This window comes from Schistocerca americana, chromosome 9 (assembly GCF_021461395.2).
Source record: "Schistocerca americana isolate TAMUIC-IGC-003095 chromosome 9, iqSchAmer2.1, whole genome shotgun sequence".
Taxonomy (NCBI): Eukaryota; Metazoa; Arthropoda; class Insecta; order Orthoptera; family Acrididae; genus Schistocerca; species Schistocerca americana.
In genome coordinates this window covers 138,033,934-138,053,855 of record NC_060127.1, presented here as the reverse complement: position 1 = coordinate 138,053,855, position 19,922 = coordinate 138,033,934, and positions in this window count along the sequence as shown.

The window sequence follows — 19,922 nt, the reverse complement described above, 5'->3', positions numbered from 1 at the left end:
GCCATATCCCCGTACCCAGATGAGGTCGTCAGCGGCGAACCGGCCAAGTGAAGGCACCCGTGGCCGTGAGGTGGAAGGCCGCAGAAGATGAAGTAGCGTGCGGGGCTTTCGGCAGTGTAAGAGCTCAGCCAGGCTGTGGCCGCCCATGGGGGTGAAATGGTAAGACGCCAGAAACTGGAGAAGTGCATCATGAGCAACAGAAGAAGTCAGAAGTTTCCGCATCTGAGCCTTAAATGTGCGGACCAGTCGTTCAGCCTCACCGTTGGATTGTGGATGGAACAGCATGCATAACGCTGTGACGAGCACAAAAATCTGCAAATTCGGAAGAGGCAAATTGCAGACCATTATCAGTAACAAGAGTAGAGGGGAGGCCTTCCAAAGAAAAAAATGTGGGCGAGAGCACTGGTAGTTGCCGCGGTGGTAGGCGACGTGCAACGGACAATGAAAGGAAAGTTAGAGTAGGCGTCAATTACGAGGAGCCAATAAGTACCTAAAAAGGGTCCCGCAAAGTCAGCATGAATGCACTCCCAGGGCTTCTCAAGCGAAGGCCACGGTGACAAAGATGACTTCGGGTCAGCGGCCTGTGACGCACAAGGGCCGAAGGCAGCGACCATGTGTGCTATTTCAGAGTCGATGCCAGGCGAGACACACCCCAGTGCCCTTGGTGAAGGAGGCACAAGACCGAAGCACGCAAAGACGCAGGTACCACAACACGTGGCGAAGCATTGTCAGTGGAGAGGAGGATAACACCATCCCTAGCCATGATGCGGTAGCGCAAAGCGTAGTAGTTCCGCAACGGATCAGAAGTCTTAGCGAACGGGCTATCTGGCCAATCCTTCTGAATACAGCGTAAAATCCGGGAGAGGGCAGGGTCAGAACCCGTAGCAGCCGCCAGCCTGTCCTCAGTGATGGGGAACTCGTCCACAACCCGCTGCTCGGCAACATCCTGGTGGAAACACAAAAGTTCGTCCCTATTGAATGCCTGATCAAGACCCATGGGAAGGCGAGACAGAGCATCAGCATTTGCATGTTGAGCCATTGGCTGGAAATGAATCTCATTGAAACGGGACAAGTAAAGAGCCCAACGCTGGAGGCGGTGTGCAGCCTTGTTGGGAAGTGATGTTGATGGATGAAACAAGGAAACAAGTTGTTTGTGATCCGTAACAAGATGAAATTTTGAGCCATAGAGAAAAACACCAAACTTATGAAGAGCATAAATAATGGCCAAAGCTTCATTCTCAATTTGAGAATGCTTTTGCTGGGCATCCGTGAGCGTTTTGGAGGCATAAGCAATGGGTTGCTCCGAACCATCAGAAAAACGGTGCGCAAGGACTGCACCAACCCCGTATTGAGAGGCGTCTGTGGCAAGAACAAGATGTTGGCCAGGTTGATAAGTAGCCAGGCACGGGGCCTGTTTCAGCATAGTCTTCAATTTCTGGAAAGCCGCTTCGCATGACGCAGACCAGTGAAAAGGCACGTTTTTATGCAACGGCTGAGCCACCGAAGCCGCAGACGGTAAAAACTTGTGATAGGATGCTATTTTCCCCAAGAAGGCCTGCAGTTCCTTAACAGATGTAGGGCGAGGAAGGGCATCGATCGCAGCGACAGTGCTGAAGCGGACGATTACCATCCCGAGAGAGTTGAAACCCCAAGTACGTGATAGATGCCTGAAAAAAATTGTGATTTCTGAAGATTACACTTAAGACCAGCAGTCTGAAAGACATGAATAAGTGTGCGGAGATTTTGAAGATGTTCTTCAGTAGTGGAGCCAGTGACAACAATGTCGTCCATGTAATCGATACACCCAGGGACAGGGAGCAATAATTGTTCCAAGAATCGCTGAAAGAGACCAGGGGCGCTAGCAGCCCCGAATGGCAAGTGTTGGTATTGATAGAGACCGAAAGGCGTGTTAAGGACCAGAAACTGCCAGGAAGCAGCGTCGAGAGGAAGTTGATGATAAGCTTCTGACAGGTCAATTTTAGAAAAATACTGGCCTCCAGCAAGTTTAGTGAACAGTTCTTCAGGACGGGGCATAGGGTAAGTGTCGATGAGGCATTGAGCATTTACAGTGGCTTTGAAATCGCCACAGAGACGAATATCACCATTTGGCTTAGCAATGACAACGACAGGAGAGGACCACTTACTGGAAGTGACAGGAAGCAAGACCCCAGAAGTAGTGAGACGATCCAACTCCCGTTTTACCCGATCACGAAGGGCCACAGGAATGGACCAAGCCCAAAAAAACTTAGGCCGAGCAGTGGGTTTGAGCGTGATATGGTCTTCAAAGTCGTTTGCATGGCCTAACCCAGGAGAAAAAAGGGACGAAAATTTCGTCGACAAGGAATCCAGTTGAGCATAAGGAATAGCATCAGAGACAATATTGACAGAGTCGTCTATGGAGAACCCAAAAACGCGAAAGGCATCGAAACCAAAAAGATTTTCTGCATTGCTCTGGCCGACCACAAATATGGGAACAGTGCAAACGAAGGATTTGTAAGATACCTCAGCATTAAACTGTCCCAAGAGAGAAATATTCTGTTTACTGTACGTCCGTAATTGCCGAGTGACAGGTGACAGGAGTGGAGAACCCAACTGAAGATACGTCTGAGAATTAATTATAGTGGCAGCAGAACCGTTATCCACTTGCATGCGAACATCTCGACCAAGGATTTGGACAGTGAGGAATAACTTCCCTGAAAGGGAAGAAGTGCAATTGACAGACAACACAGAATCAGAATCAGCGTCATGTTCATGAACATCATGTAACGGAAGACACATGACCTTTCTTTTTGCAATTGTGACACACAGCCCAACGTTGGGGACAATCCTCGCGTGAATGCTTCGTAAAACACTGCGGACATGAAGGAAGTTGCCGGGGGTTTTGCTGCAGTTTCTTAGCAGGTTGTTTAGGGCTAGGCCAAGGCTGCGCCTGGGAGCACACTGCGGCCACGTCGACCGGTGGGGACGCGCCGCACGTGTCGTCAACAGCGCACAGAGGTTGTATTTCCCCGACATCACCTCATGCCTCTATTTGCGCCCCAACGGCGCGGGAAATTTCAAAAGACTGCGCAATGGAGAGAACTTCATCTAGAGTCGGATTCGCCAACTGAAGGTTCAAATGGCTCTGAGCACTATGGGACTTAACATCTATGGTCATCAGTCCCCTAGAACTTAGAACTACTTAAACCTAACTAACCTAAGGACAGCACACCACACCCAGCCATCACGAGGCAGAGAAAATCCCTGACCCTGCCGGGAATCGAACCCGGGAACCCGGGCGTGGGAAGCGAGAACGCTACCACACGACCACGAGATGCGGGCGCCAACTGAAGGGCACGTTGCCAAACTTCTTTGTTGGGCGCCAACCGGATAATAGCATCCCGTACCATGGAATCGGCATAGGATTCTTTGTGAACGTCAGTAACAAATTGACACTTTCGACTGAGGCCGTGAAGTTCAGCAGCCCAAGTGCGATAGGGTTGATGTGGCTGTTTTTGACAACGATAAAAGGCAACACGAAAGGTTACCACATGCTTTTGCTTTTGAAAATAGACAGACAGAAGTGAGCACATTTCAGCAAAGGACAAAGACGCAGGATCGTTCAAAGGAGCCAATTGCGACAACAACCGATACATTTGAGGTGAAATCCAGGAAAGGAACAGAGACTTACATGGTTGTTCATCCGTGACATGAAATGCCAAGAAGTGCTGTCGAAGACGTTTTTCATAATCAGACCAGTCTTCCGCCGTCTCGTCGTAAGGAGGAAAGGAGGTACAGGCAACGACGAGAAACGCCCCGCATTTGATGCCGCGACGAAATCGCGAATCGCCGCTGTTAGAAGCGTTTGCTGTTCAAGGAGATTTTGCAATAGTTGCTCGACAGTAGCCATGGAACCCTGTGGGTCAACGGTGAAAAGGAAAAATCCCATCCTCGTCGCCAATTGTTATAACGTCAAGCTTAACACATATATTTCAGAACGACACAACACATATAAGTCACAGAGTAAGTTGACAAGCAAGACATGTGTACATGTTAGCATTTGAATGAGCACTGAGTCCCAGTCTAGGGGCCGCTGCTTGGCTGGCCGCTTAGGTGGCGCAGCTGCCGCATGGCTGGCAGACAGCGCCACACGTAGAGGACACGCGTAATTGCGCGGCGGCGCTTTGAATGATCGGCGAGTCACAACAGGCTTATCTTTTATGCAATCAGTTGGAAACAGCTTTCTCTCACACCATAAAACTGTTGATTTTGGTGGAGAAGGTTTATGAAATTTTATAGTGAAATCATGCTGAATATCTCTCACTGATTTTCCTGGATGGGGCAGTTCATGAGCCCACTTGCTCATGCAGTGGACTCATCAGCCATGATTTCCATGTATAGCAGCACCTGCAACAATAAGGACCAACAATTCATTAACATCTATGTAATACTTATTGGATAATGGGACTTCGTGATCACTCTGTACAATTTTTACCTCCATCAGAGCCACATCGAGGCCACAACGAGGTAGGTCCCTGCCAAGGGCGTAGGCGCACAGGGAGCACAGAAAAAAGACAATTCAAGAATTAATCAAAAGATTTAATGGATTGGTGCAGAAGTTCATAGAGTTTTTCAATTAGTTTAATAAACAACACAGATACACATAACAGACACTTTCGTCATCAATAATACATTTGCCTTCACCATATATCAAAGGTGCTGAGTCACAGATAGGCACAAACTACATTCCATGCTGGATTTTCCACTGTCTGATATATTCGCCTTCACTATTTACAACAGCTTGCCGATACTGCGGTAACTCTTCAATTCCGTGATTGTAGAAATCGCACGATTTTGAGGTGAAGAAATTGTCAAGCCAAGTTCAGCATGCATTTTCATCCAGAACAGAAGTTCCTGGAAGATTGTTTCATAGAGAGGGGAAAAGTTGAAAATCTGAGGGTGGAGGATGAGGTGAATAACATGGGTGTGGTAGGACCTCAACAGTTGCAAGAGGATGCTGAAGCAAACATGGTATTTTGGGTGAAGACATAAGATTTCTGCCAATTGAGAACAGGAGTGAAACTGTTTAAAGTAGAGTGTCTGAAACTATTTGATAGACTAGTAAGTGAAATGAGAACCAGAACTCACATACAATACACCATTTCACCCCACATTAATTTCCTGTAAGGAACACTTTAAATGAGTGCTCTGTATCTTATTTTGGAAAAGGTGCAACAGATTTTGGTGTCAAATATAGCATTTGAGCTAGTCAAATTCCAGTAGAAAGAGCTGAAATAGAACACTGATACAGCTTCCCATTTGGATGTTTTGAAGTATTATTCCCCTTCAAGGCATGAGTAACAAGCTGCTTATTTAAAAATAAAATAGATTTGAGGGCATATGACAATTCCAATGACTGCAGCATCTTGTTCACAGTTTCAGCTAATTAAAGATTGTAAAACACTACTTACGGTCAAGTGTAGGTCAAGTATACTGTCAAATTCAGACGCTGTGTCAACAGAATATGACACAGTTGATAAATTTGACTTCAGTGACATAATCAATGAGCTTGTTTCTCTCATAGCAAGGAAACAGAAAGTAACCCTCAGTTCTTGGAAAGGCATTTGTTTGCAACTCTCAATTCTAGTTATTTTTCTTTGAATTCCAGTTAATAATTTGTGAAGAGTATATAAAATATGTTCTTTATAATACAAGTACATCATATAGAATACACACATCAAAAAAAGTTTTACCATCACCTCAGTTCTGAGAGTTCCGGAACCTGTACAGAAAACTGGAATAGAGATCAACAAAAACATCATTTCTGCCCTTTTTATTGCTCATGAAAACCAGACATTGCATGTTGTACCACCACACAGCGAGACCCTCAGAGGTGGTGGTCCAGATTGCTGTACACACCGGTACCTCTAATACCCAGTAGCACATCCTCTTGCAGTGATGAATGCTTGTATTCATCGTGGCATACTATCCAAAAGTTCATCAAGGCACAGTTGGTCCAGATTGTCGCACTCCTCAATGGCGATTAGCCGTAGATCCTGCAGAGTGGTTGGTGGGTCACATCCTCCATAAACAGTGCTTTTCAATCTATCCCAGGCATGTTCAATAAGGTTCATGTCTCGAGAACATGCTCGCCACCCTAGTCAAGCGATGTCATTATGCTGAACGAAGTCATTCACAAGATGTGCTGGATGTGGGCCCGAATTGTCCATGAAGATGAATGCCTTGTCAATATGCTGCCGATATGGTTGCACCATCAGTCGGAAGATGGCATTCACATATTGTACAGCCATTACGGCACCTTCCATGAACACTAGCAGCGTACGTCAGCCTCACATAATGCCGCCCCAAAACAGCAGGGAACCTCCCCCTTGCTGCACTCTCTGGATTCTACTTTACCATACTTCTAGTTTTGTAATGTCAATATGCATTGTCCCATTTAAAGAGGTGTATGTTTGCACAAAAAATACATTTTCTAAGTATTATTACAATCTGTTTATTGGCTAACGATACAAGCTGGTGACTGCCAATCCATTCCATGAAAACACTTTCCATTTCCACAATATCTGCAGTGCAAGATTTAAGTGATTCACACTGTATATTCCAATTGCTGTCCCCTCTACAGCTGCATCCAATACTGCAGAAGTTATTCCCTGATGACACATTTTGTCATCCCGTCCCTTCTTGCTGCCTGCCTAGTTTTTGACATCGTTCCATAGTTCCACATTTCCAACACTTTGGTTTTGCAACAGTCTATGACTCACCACCTTACAATGCTGTGTTCCAAACTTATATTCTCAGAAATTTCTTCCTCTGATTGAGGCTGATTTCTGATACTAGCAGGCTTCTCTCAGCCAGGAATGCCCACTTTGTCTGTGCTGGCCTACTTTCTGTGTCCCCTTTTCTTCATACGTCGTGTTATTTTTCTTCTGGTGTAGCAGAATTCTGTAACTTCATATACTAAGAGGTTCCCAATTTTGACATTAAGTTTACTGCTAATCTCATATCTATTACTCATTACTTTCATCTTTCTCCTGTTTTGCTCACAGTCCATATTCTGTACTCATTAAACTGTTTAAATAAATAATCACCACCTGTAATTTTTTTCTCACTTTCACTGTCATCATCAAATCTTATCATTGATATCATTTCACTCTGAATTTTAATTTCACTCCTGAACCTATGTTTCATTTAGACACAGATGAATTCATGACATTAAGCTACTAGTGGGCAATGATTAACATCAATAAAGAAAGTTGAAAATTTGTGCCGAACCGCGTTTTGAACTTGGGTCTCCTGCTTAGTAGGCTGATGCTCTGACCACTGAGCCACCCAGCTGCAAGGACTACCGTACCCTAGTATGCCCCCATCAGACGCCGATTCTCAACTTGTCCACACACTACTGGCACAGTGTCCCTGCCCATTACCTTCATTACTTGCAGCATTTTGCCAATATTTATAAGATTTCAAGCATGGTGTGCATATCCACATGTCCTAAAGAACAGAAACCACATATACGAGGGTCATTCAATAATTAAAGAGACAAACTGGTCTGGGAAAAAAACTGTTAGTAGGGCTAGTTTGGTACTTCTATGGCTTTAAGTTGGCATCACTGGGATGAGCTCTGATCTGCTGATGTATCTACAGTGTTTTGTTTATAACATCAAAAATACATTTCAAGATGGCGAGTCCACTTGGAACGTCCACATTAGTTGAACAACATTCTGTTATTTGTTTTTTACTTGCTGAAGGTGAGAAAGCAGTGAATATATACTGTAGAATGTCTAAAATTTATGGTGAAGGTTGTATGAATTGTGAAAATTCTTAGAACTGGGTAGAGCAGTTCAAAAATGGTCGCAATTCAGTGACTGACAAACACCATTCTGACCGACCGGTTGTAGTTACAACTCCCTCACTTGCAAGTCGAATTGATGACATTATTCATGCCAAGCACCATGTGACTGTGGAAATGATAGTTGATGAGGTTCAAGTTAGTGCTGGTACAGTTCATAACATTATCTGTAGCAAGGTGAAGTACCGCAAAACGTGCGCAAGATGGGTCCCAAGGAGTTGACGCGGCTACACAAGGAAATAAGGTTGATAGTGTGCACAAAACTAAAGGAATAGAAGGCGAGCACTTCCTCAACAAAATTTTAACTTGTGATGAAACTTGGGTTCACTATTATGAGCCAGAATCAAAAAGACAAAGCATGGAGTGGAAGCACACCAACTCACCTGAGAAGAAAAAATTCAAAACCCAAGCATCAGCAGGAAAAGTCATGTTGACGATGTTTTGGGATGCTGAAGGTCCATTTATTATTATTATCTTCTTTCCTTTCTCAGATCTTAGGTCTGGTTAAAAATGGAAAGTGACGCGGACCTTGATCAAGTGTAACTTCCTTTTACCTGTATGGTATATGTTACATTGCATTTAGGAACTTTCGGGTAATTGAACATATATCAATAATTACAGATTTCTGTAGTTGTATATATACACGTTTGGATGTAGCTGTATTGCATTGATGTACTGGTGGATATTGTGCGGTATGACTCCTGTAGTTGATAGTATAATTGGTATAATGTCAACTTTATCCTGATGCCACATGTCCTTGACTTCCTCAGCCAGTTGGATGTATTTTTCAATTTTTTCTCCTGTTTTCTTCTGTATATTTGTTGTATTGGGTATGGATATTTCAATTAGTTGTGTTAATTTCTTCTTTTTATTGGTATGATGTCAGGTTTGTTATGTGGTGTTGTTTTATCTGTTATAAATGGTTCTGTTCCAGTATAATTTGTATTCATCATTCTCCAGTACATTTTGTGGTGCATACTTGTATGTGGGAACATGTTGTTTTATTAGTTTATGTTGTATTACAAGTTGTTGATGTATTATTTTTGCTGCATTGTCATGTCTTCTGGGGTATTCTGTATTTGCTAGTATTGTACATCCGCTTGTTATGTGATCTACTGTTTCTATTTGTTGTTTGCAAAGTCTGCATTTATCTGTTGTGGTATTGGGATCTTTAATAATATGCTTGCTGTAATATCTGGTGTTTATTTTTTGATCCTGTATTGCAATCATGAATCCTTCTGTCTCACTGTATATATTGCCTTTTCTTAGCCATGTGTTGGATGCATCTTGATCGATGTGTGGCTGTGTTAGATGATACAGGTGCTTGCCATGTAGTGTTTTCTTTTTCCAATTTACTTTCTTTGTATCTGTTGATGTTATGTGATCTAAAGGGTTGTAGAAGTGGTTATGAAATTGCAGTGGTGTAGCCGATGTATTTATATGAGTGATTGCTTTGTGTATGTTGCTAGTTTCTGCTCGTTCTATAAAGAATTTTCTTAAATTGTCTACCTGTCCATAATGTAGGTTTTCTATGTTGATAATTCCCCTTCCTCCTTCCTTTCTGCTTAATGTGAATCTTTCTGTCGCTGAATGTATGTGATGTATTCTATATTTGTGGCATTGTGATCGTGTAATTATTATTATTATTACCTTGAAGGGTAGCTACAATGAGCAGCCAACACTACTCGGATTTGCTTTTAAACAAGGTGAAACCAGCCATGAGAGAGGGACATCGTGGATCTCAGATGAGAGGTGTGATTCTCCAGCAAGAGAACACACGTCCTCATACTGATCAATGAATAGATAAAACCATCGACAAAATGGGCTGGGAAGTACTGTCTCATCCCCATTACAGTCCTGATTTAGCACCTATGGATTTCCATTTGTCTGGTGCACTGAAGGAGTAATTACATGAGAAAAGGTTCCAGGATGACGATGACACGAAAAAGTTTGTGGGCAATTGGTTCAAACACCAAGATAAAGAGTTCTTTGCAGCCAGAATAAAAATGCTTGTAACCCATTGGAACAAGTGCATAAATGTTCAAGGGTATTCTGTTGAAAAGTAGAAAAAGTAGTGTTTTGTAAAAATAAATGCTTTTTTGTCCAGACCAATTTGTCTCATTAATTACAGAATGACCCTCGTATAATTAAGGTGAGACCGGCCAGTGATCCCTTGAGTGCAGGTGCATACCACACTCAAACTCTTAAGGGAATCAGTGAAATGCTGCAAGTAATGAGGATAATGGGCAGGGGCACTACGTCGGTAGTGTGTGCATAGGTTGAGAATTTGGGTCTGCTGGGAGGCTTGCTAGAATAGTCAGTGCAGTTGTGATGACCACTGTGTCTGGATGGCTTAGTGGTCAGAGCGAGCATCTGCCGAGTGTTCAGGGAGCTGGATTCAAATCCCAGTTTGGAGCAAATTTTCAATTTCCCACTTTGGTGTAAATTGATGCCCCCTAGAAGCTAAATATCAGTAATTGCTTTATCTCTTGATTCAGATTGGCTGCAGGATCAACACGGTGTCTGTTTTTTTGGACATGTCTGAAAGAACAGACACCACTTACATATCTTTCATTTCCTTCATTGCTTTTTTGGTGTATAGATTGGACAGTGGTGATGAAAGACTGAATCCCTATCTTATAACCATTTCAATTTCAGCATTTCATTCTTGGTCTCTCATCCTCATTTTTCTCTCTTGGTTTTTGTGCATTACTGGTCTTTCCCTAAAGCTTATTACTACTTTCCTGATAATTTTGAATGCCTTGCACTATTTTACATTGCTGAACATTTCTTGCAGGATAACTCCTAAGAAAGTGTGCAGATTTTTCTTATGATCAATATGATATGATACTAAAAAGAAAAAATACACACATGGCTTGAAGGATCACTAAAAGTCTCATCCAAACTGCAAGTCACAACTTCATGGTAGACAAATACAGGGACCATTAACAAAAACTCCTTGTGTGTGTGTGTGTGTGTGTGTGTGTGTGTGTGTGTGTGTGTGAGAGAGAGAGAGAGAGAGAGAGAGAGAGAGAGAGAGAGAGAGAGAGAGAGAGAAGGGAGTGGTATCCTAATTAATTACTTACTTATTCTTTCCATTTTCCAGGTCCCGTCTTGCACGGCTTAACAGAGAATACAACATATTAATTTCTGCGGTGTACTGCTGTTGCACCATTATACTCTACAGACATGAACTCGGGATGGCGAGGCTCTTAATACGGAAGCTCAAAAGGCAGCTGGAGGCAGTTCGCTTGCAGCTGTACAACAAAGGACTTCTTCATTTACTGCAGTGAATCGTGTGACCTGCACCCGCAATGTACACAGAGGAGAACTGTTGCAAAGCCTCCTAATTGTTTATGCTACTTCAGTAGTACCTGGAAAAGATGCTCTAGTTTTATGTAAAAGCAACTCAGATCATTTATTTAGAAAACAGAGTTATCGATAATATATTTTTTTCGAACCTGTATAAACAGATGTTTCCACATTTTGACAATATAACGAAAAAAATAGATTGCGACCCACCGTATAGTGTAGATATTGAGTCAGAAACAGTCACAACAAAAAGACTGCTAAACAAGAGTTGTGCATGTTTGTGACTCAACATCTACACTATGTAGTGAGGAAAAATCTATTTTTTTCATTATATTGTCATTATTCCATCGTGTATTTTCCGATGGTTATTCCACATTTTGATGGCAAAGCACATCATGTATTCGGCAAGATCTGAGTGAAAACAAAAAATCTCTTTGTGATATACATATGCCTTCCATTGAGTAGTTTAAAATTAAAATAGCAAACCAAGTATTGCTCACAGCCACTAATATTAATTGTAAATACGACATTTTTATAAATATTGGTTAACATGTCTTAAGCCAGGTACATATATTATTTTATTGCAGAGGAGCCAATCTGCAAAGTGAATTTCTTTTATGGACATTTTGTCGAACTTTTATTCTGTCAAATATGCCGTGATGCCAAAGAGGATTAATCAAGTGAGGGACAATAAATAGGTAGAGTTCTTATGTTCTGACCTAAATTGTTCCAGATATGAACAATGTTAGAAGAGTGAAAAAATTTTGTATGTAAAGATTACTACTGAGGACTAAAAACTGTGCTGTGTTTTTAAATAAAAGACTGAAAGTATGATTACAGATTTAACTATACATGAGTATTACACCAAAATGTAGTGACTTGTTTTGTACTAGTTGAATAAATCCGTCACATTATTATAATTATTTTTCTTTCCCTAAATTTTATTTCTACTACTAGGAAGTGAATGACATTTTGAGACAACAATGGCAGTTTGCTCACTCGTGTACAGTTGATGGAAACCGCCAAGGAAAACTGTCAGGAATGAGGAACGAGTGGAGGTATACACCAAAAAGCTAACCTTTCTGACAATGTGGTTTACATTAGCACTATTCACACAACACCTGTAGTTAAAATTGTAGTCCTTATGATTGAAATAAAGTTGACAGGCAGAGGCCAAAAACTGTACCCCAGAACATGCTACAGTCCTGTCTGCTCGAGAAAAGAGTTTTAAATCTTGTTTGTGGGCCACTCAATGTCTGGGCTGTGCGGTTACTTGTATTCCTTCCAACTTTGAGGTATGTCCACAAAGTAAGTTCTATTTGGTTATATAAAACAAATTTGTACAATTACAGACAAAATATTTACTGTACAAAAATCTAGAACTGTTAAACTATTTTTCTACATAGCTTCTGAAATTTTGTAGGCACTTATCATAGCGTAGCACAATTTTTTGTATGCCTTCTTCATAGAATCATTTTTGAAGTGTTGACCACCAAGGGCAGATTTTAGGTGTAAGAGGAGATGAAAGTCACTAGGAGCGAGGTCCAGGCTGTACTGAGGATGATCAAACGCATCCCAGTGAAATTCCCGTAAGAGTTGTTTGGTCACATTCACCGTGTGAGGTCGGGCATTATCGTGGAAAAAAAAAAAAAACCTTTTGATGGTAATCCTCGGTGCTTGTTCTGTATTGCGCGGCACAATTTCCATAGCAAGGGCACTAAGTGTAAACTTACAGTTGTGCTTAATCTTCTCTTCAATCGTGTGAACCATTTCATCAGTAACCACAGATGGGCGTCCACTTTGTGCACTTGATTACGTCCTTCATTTAACAGCCTGACCCATCTTCTAACCATTGAATCACTCATAGTATTTTGTCCATAGACCTAGCAGATTTTCCAATGAATTTCCATTGGTTTAACTTTCTTTGCATTTAGAAAATGAATCACAGATCTGATTTCACATGCAGCAGCATTTTCAATTAAGGCTGACATCATAAAAAAGCACTACAAAGCACACATCAGCAGCAGCAATCTGAAAATTGCGTACGTATCTTCTCCTTGAGTCAGAGTAACTGCTGTGCATGCTTGGAACTGCGATCATAGCGCTGCTGTGGATAGAAATAGAAACGGAACTTACTTTGTGGATGACCCTCGTATTTGTTGTCCCTTCATTTGTGTTGCATTTAACCCCTTATAGGGTTTCATAAATCAGCAAACCAGCAAATAGAATCAACTCATTTGGAATAATGTGATAGTGACGGATGTTGAAAAGCAAGTGGGCTGGTAAGAAATAAAGAGTTTCTCCCCTGCACTGATGAGAAAGAAATACGTGGAATGCACTGACTAAAATGCTGGACATGACAGTGACATGTTGACACAGCAAGGACTAACTGGCATGGTATTAGAGGGAGCTATACAGCTTGGAATACATTCTACACTTTTCTCCATCTTTCCCAGTAAATTATTGAGAACACTGGATGTAAGTGGTACTCTCAAGATGAAGTGCCTGGCACAAGAGGTGAATCTAATTTTATGAGGTGTATCAAGAAAGGAAGTTCCAACAGCATCCAGAGATGGCACGAGTAATTGGACAGGAATGCGCACAAGTAGGAGAAGAGATGAGGTACACAGGAATAATGCAGGGCAGTTTCAGCCTTGTGATGGAATCAGTTACAGCACAGTGTTAAGGTAAAATGGCTACTCCAATATTGTCTCTGCAGTTAATTGATTTTTGCATGCTCAGAAAGAATATTGTTTCTGCAGTTATCTGATTTTTTGCAGGCTCAGAAGCAATCTCCAGCAGAGATGTGTCGCCAACTGTGCCACGTGTATGGACACGATGACAGTAGAGTCGGATGATGTAATGCAGGCAATTAGCTGAAGGACAAACCAATATGCATGATGGAGACAATAGTAGCCAACTGCTCTGGTGACACCAGAACTGATGGAAAGTGTGCACCAAGCAGTTTTGCAGAACTGGCACCTCACAATTTCGGAACTCTCCTGTCAGTTTCCCTAGAAGTCTCACTTGCCATTGCATGAAATTGGCTCTGAATGGCTCAGTTTTTATAAAGTGTGGGCAAGATGGGTGCCAAGGCACTGAACACAAAACCAAACATCTGCCCACAGCACAGATATTCGCACAGAGGTACACAGTGAAAGGCGACACATTTCTCAACTGTGTTGTCACTGGGGATGAAATGCAGTTGCATGCTACACCAGAAACTAAACAGCAAACTGTTTATTGCTGGCACAGTAGTTCACCTGTGAAGACCAAATTCAAGCAGAAATTCTCTTTCAAAAAGATTGTGTGCACTTTCTTCTGCGATTGAAATGATGGCTTCTTGCACAAGTTTTTACCGTGAGAGGAAACCGTACATGCTGATTGGTGTCATCAGAAATCAAAAAATCTGAGGAGGGCAATCCAAAACAAGAGATGTGGGTTGTTGGCAAGAGACATTACACTTGTGTATGACAACACAAGGCCCCAAACAACCAACACTACGGGAAATATGTCAAATCCGTTCAGACTGAAGATGTTTGACCATCCACCCTTACAGCCTGACCTTGCCCCGAGTGACTCATATCTTCAGTGTCACAAAGCATTTTCTGGCAGGAAAATGATTCCACAATGACACTGATGTGCAGTAAGTGAGATGACTTCATAGCTACGGGCGTTGGCGGCAGACAGCTATTATGCGGGCACACATATGATGGTGCATCATTATAATAAATGCTTCAACAATGGTATTGACTATGTTGAAATGTAGCCAGCAAATCTGTGTAAGTATTCCATAAGTAATTTCTAGTTAGTGATGTTTCGGTTTTCTTTATCGCTCATCAGAACTTATTGTCTAGACAGGCCTCACATATTCATTTCCTGCAGTTAACAAGTTGGATGTGAAAGGCAAGCAGTAGTTGAGAAACAAGTGAGACATGGTTGTAGCCTATACCCAATGGTATTCAATATGTGCAATAAACAAGATGTGAAGGAAACCAAGGAGAAGCTTGGAAAAAGAATTACACTGATTTCAGGGAGAGCAAATAAAAACTCAGAGGTTCACAAATGAAGTTTTTTTTTTGTGTTAACTTACAAAACTATGTTTTATGATTGGGAGTTACTTCTGAACGTATTCTCATGCAGAGTGTAGACTTATATGGAAGTAAAAAGCAAACCATATACAGTACATTCAAAGAGGTATAACCTATTCAAACATAGTATTATAGAAAGGAATGCTGCTGATTAAATGGGTTGATTGAGAACAAATGGAGAGAAATTTGATGATAACTAGGTCCACAGGCATTGCGAAATTTTTAAATGAAATCATTCTGATTTTGGCTATTAAAACATTATTTATCGTGATTGCAATTTCAACATGTGGTCATTTTACACCTTTGCCAGTTTTGAGAGCCATCTACCACACCCACTGCATGAAATTTAAACTTAAGTGTTTACATCATTATTTCATCAGCTTTCTAATGTGCATAATATATGGAACAGCTGATGAACTTACAATACCACATCCAGCTGCTCTCACACAGCATACCACAGCTTTACAACTGTTGAGTGGGTTACAAAATGCCACATTGCTTGAAAATAACCATGTATTGAAGTTGCAATCGTAATAAATAATGTTTTAACAGCTAAAAGTGTAATGACTTCATTTAAAAAGGGAGATACTGAATCAAATTGTGAAGAGATTGAAAAATCTGAGGGGGGTAACAGAACGAGATGTGGGGATGTTGACAAGAGGCATTAAACTTGTGCATGACAATGCAGGACCCCACACAGCCAGTGCCGAGCAGCACAGCACACAACTTCACTGAAAGGAGGGATTGGCTGGTAGGACACAAGGCATCAAGGAATTATCAATTTGTTGAGGGAAAGGGAGCGTAGAGGGAGGAGGGGGGGGGGGGGGGGTGTAGGAAGGGAAAGGGGTGAAATTTGAGGGTGGGGATCACTGTTTAAGTACAGTAAGCAGGTTCAAATGGAGTTAGAGACTTGCACAAAATAGACTACAATTAAGACTTGCATCAGATGTCTTTGGACTGAAAATGAGCAACAAACATAATGGTGGGCCTGCAAATACTTCCTAAACTTCTTACCAAAGCAAAATGAAACTGGTTTCCAATTCTGATGTGGACTTAAGATCTCCTTCAAGTTAGTAATACCATTCAACTGATAGAATGAATAATGCATATACTTTACACTGATTCCTACAATGAATGATTTAATGCTGAGTTTCAGATTGGATAGTCATCAAATTATGTATTCAAATCTGTCTTCAAAATGGAAAACTATTTTACAAAGGCATCTATCATGAGAAGTCAAACCTTCCTCAATATTTTCCCTTGTATACTTACTTTCAATCATCGTCTTCTGCATACCTGTCTAATAGTCTGTGCTGCTTCTATTTAATGAGTACCTTGTTCTCTGTATTATTACAGAGGCAATCTCTCATAAGTTCAATCTGACACAGTTGGATAGATTAAAATAAAAATGCAACATTGATCCAGAATAATGAAAGCAGTACGAATTTGCAATATTTTTATGGAATGTTGTTATTCAAATGAAGTCCATTATATTTATATTTATAATTATGCTGTTTATAAGGAAAAAAAAGTATTAAAATAATGTCACAGACATGTGAACAATGACAATGAAAATCACAGTAGCAATCACACTGTTTTTAACAAAATTATAATAATGGAGTTTCACTGTACATAGTGTATTTATCACCTATTTAAACATACTGAAAAAGATGTCGCACAGGCATATAAATATTTGCTGAGTATTTTGATCAAACCCAACACCACAAGATGCAGTCTTTTCTCTTTGGTTCTAATTTAAAAATATCTTTGCTGTAAGTTTCCAGCTGCATAGTGTTCCTTCCTACAGGCATATTAGTTAACCTGCTCTCTCTTAAAACAGAATAAATGTGTAGTGAAATGTTTTCAAGGTTTACACAACAATTCCAAAAACAAAAACTTTAAGTAGGCACAAAATCTAAATGTGAAAGTGATGATTAGAAAGGCTCAATAATTTCAATATATGAAACCTCCAAATATGTAAGCTGTAATTTTCTAAACTATTTTTCAGTGTGTAGCCTACAGACTGTTAATGATAACAGCCCAAATAGCCCATCTATATACATTTTCTTTTTTAAATGAAATATTCTAAATTTGAAAATCACTAAAACCATGAGCAATTCAAAATCTACAGCTACAAATAATTGTTTGTTTTGAGGCCAGCATACATTGTTTAAAAGCTCTCATTTCTGTCTTTTTAAAGCACATGATATTTTTACTGAAATTTACATAATGCAGAATTCAATTTTGAATAGCAATATCATATTCTAGAATGTTTAAATATTAAAATGTAGTCCTTTCCACAACCCAGTTTTGATCATTTTGTACCTCAATTTTTCCATTCCAAAGACTTCCTAACATAACATATTAGTTTTTGAAACATGCAAATTAGAAATTTAAGTTTTCATAAAATTCTTGGCAGGGTACTGTAGAACTCCAAAACTGCCACTGTAATAAAATAGAATAATTATTTGTACCCATTTAAGGATATTAAACTACTTGGTAACCACAATTACATTTGTACCTCATGTGAATGTATGTTGTATACTTCTGTCTCTTATGTTCATATCTAATATATAACAGCTTTATATTTTACATTTTGTAATATCTGGCCCATTTGTGTCTTTAAAAGGCATTTCACACAATGCCAGTGATGATTGCTGGTAAGCATTTAACTAATCTGAACACTGTTATTCAGTGTGTTGATTCAGTCAGTCAGCACCCAGTAGCCATTGTGTTAATTAGCTACATCTTCCAGAGATTGTTTGAATGACTCTTATTGAAATGAAATGAGCCAGTTTACAGGATATGTATACGCCATTAGCGTTGAACAACACATTTACACTCACCCACACATGCATGCTTTCTCTCTCTCTCTCTCTCTCTGCACACTACGAGAAATTACTTTAATCAAGCAATGGGAAATCCAGTATGGAATGTAACAATATATGAGAAGGAAAGTTGCTACTCACCATATAGTGGAGATGCTGAGTCGCAGATAGGCTTATAGCGGAGATGCTGAGTCGCAGATAGGCACAACAAAAAGTCTCTCACAATTAAAACTTTCAGTCACTAAGGCCTTCATCAGACTCCCCAAGACGCCATCCAAATTGAACCCTGCCTGGAACAGTTCCGTCCTCCGTCGCAGTTGGACCCACCTCCTCTTCCTCAAAATCACCCTCTCCCAACCTTCCAGGAATTTCTGACTTCCAGCCTTGCATTTCAATCCTTCTTAAAAACCTTAATCCTACTCCCAACATCACCACTGCTGAAACCCAGGCTATCCGTGATCTGAAGGCTGACTGATCCATCGTCATTCTTCCAGCGGACAAGGGTTCCACGACCGTGGTATTTGATCGTCGGGAGTATGTGGCTGAGGGATTGCGTCAGCTTTCAGACCACACCACATACAAAGTTTGCCAAGGTAACCCCATTCCCGATGTCCAGGCGGAGCTTCAAGGAATCCTCAGAACCTTAGGCCCCCTGCAAAACCTTTCACCTGACTCCATCAACCTCCTGACCCCACCGACACCCCGCACCCCTACCTTCTACCTTCTTCCTAAAATCCACAAACCCAATCATCCCGGCCGCCCCATTGTAGCTGGTTACCAAGCCCCCACAGAACGCATCTCTGCCTACGTAGATCAACACCTTCAACCCATTACATGCAGTCTCCCATCCTTCATCAAAGACACCAACCACTTTCTCGAACGCCTGGAATCCTTACCCAATCTGTTACCCCCGGAAACCATCCTTGTTACCATTGATGCCACTTCCTTATACACAAATATTCCGCATGTCCAGGGCCTCGCTGCGATGGAGCACTTCCTTTCACGCCGATCACCTGCCACCCTACCTAAAACCTCTTTCCTCATCACCTTAGCCAGCTTCATCCTGACCCACAACTTCTTCACTTTTGAAGGCCAGACATACCAACAATTAAAGGGAACAGCCATGGGTACCAGGATGACCCCCTCGTACGCCAACCTATTCATGGTTCGCTTAGAGGAAGCCTTCTTGGTTACCCAGGCCTGCCAACCCAAAGATTGGTACAGATTTATTGATGACATCTTCATGATCTGGACTCACAGTGAAGAAGAACTTCAGAATTTCCTCTCCAATCTCAACTCCTTTGGTTCCATCAGATTCACCTGGTCCTACTCCAAATCCCATGCCACTTTCCTTGACGTTGACCTCCAACTGTCCAATGGCCAGCTTCACACGTCCGTCCACATCAAACCCAGCAACAAGCAACAGTACCTCCATTATGACAGCTGCCACCCATTCTGATGTGTCGACAGAAGTGCCGACACAGTGTTATTTTGAGGGGGCCGATAGGCACGCTATCTAACGCAGACGGGCGTGAAGTGTGGAACAGGATAACTATTGAATGGTAGCAAGAAAAGTACGTATCTGCTTTATACTTAACTTTAATGACTCCTTGTGATACAACTCTCTTGACTATACAAATGCGACTCGTAAGATACATGCACTGTTACAATTGGCGCCTTGCTAGGTCGTAGCCATGGACTTAGCAGAAGGCTATTCTAACTGACTCTCGGCAAATGAGAGGAAGGCTTCGTCCGTATTGTCGCTAGCAATGTCGTCCGTACAACTGGGGCGAGCGCTCTATCGTATATCGAGACCTGCCTTGTGGTGGCGCTAGGTCTGCG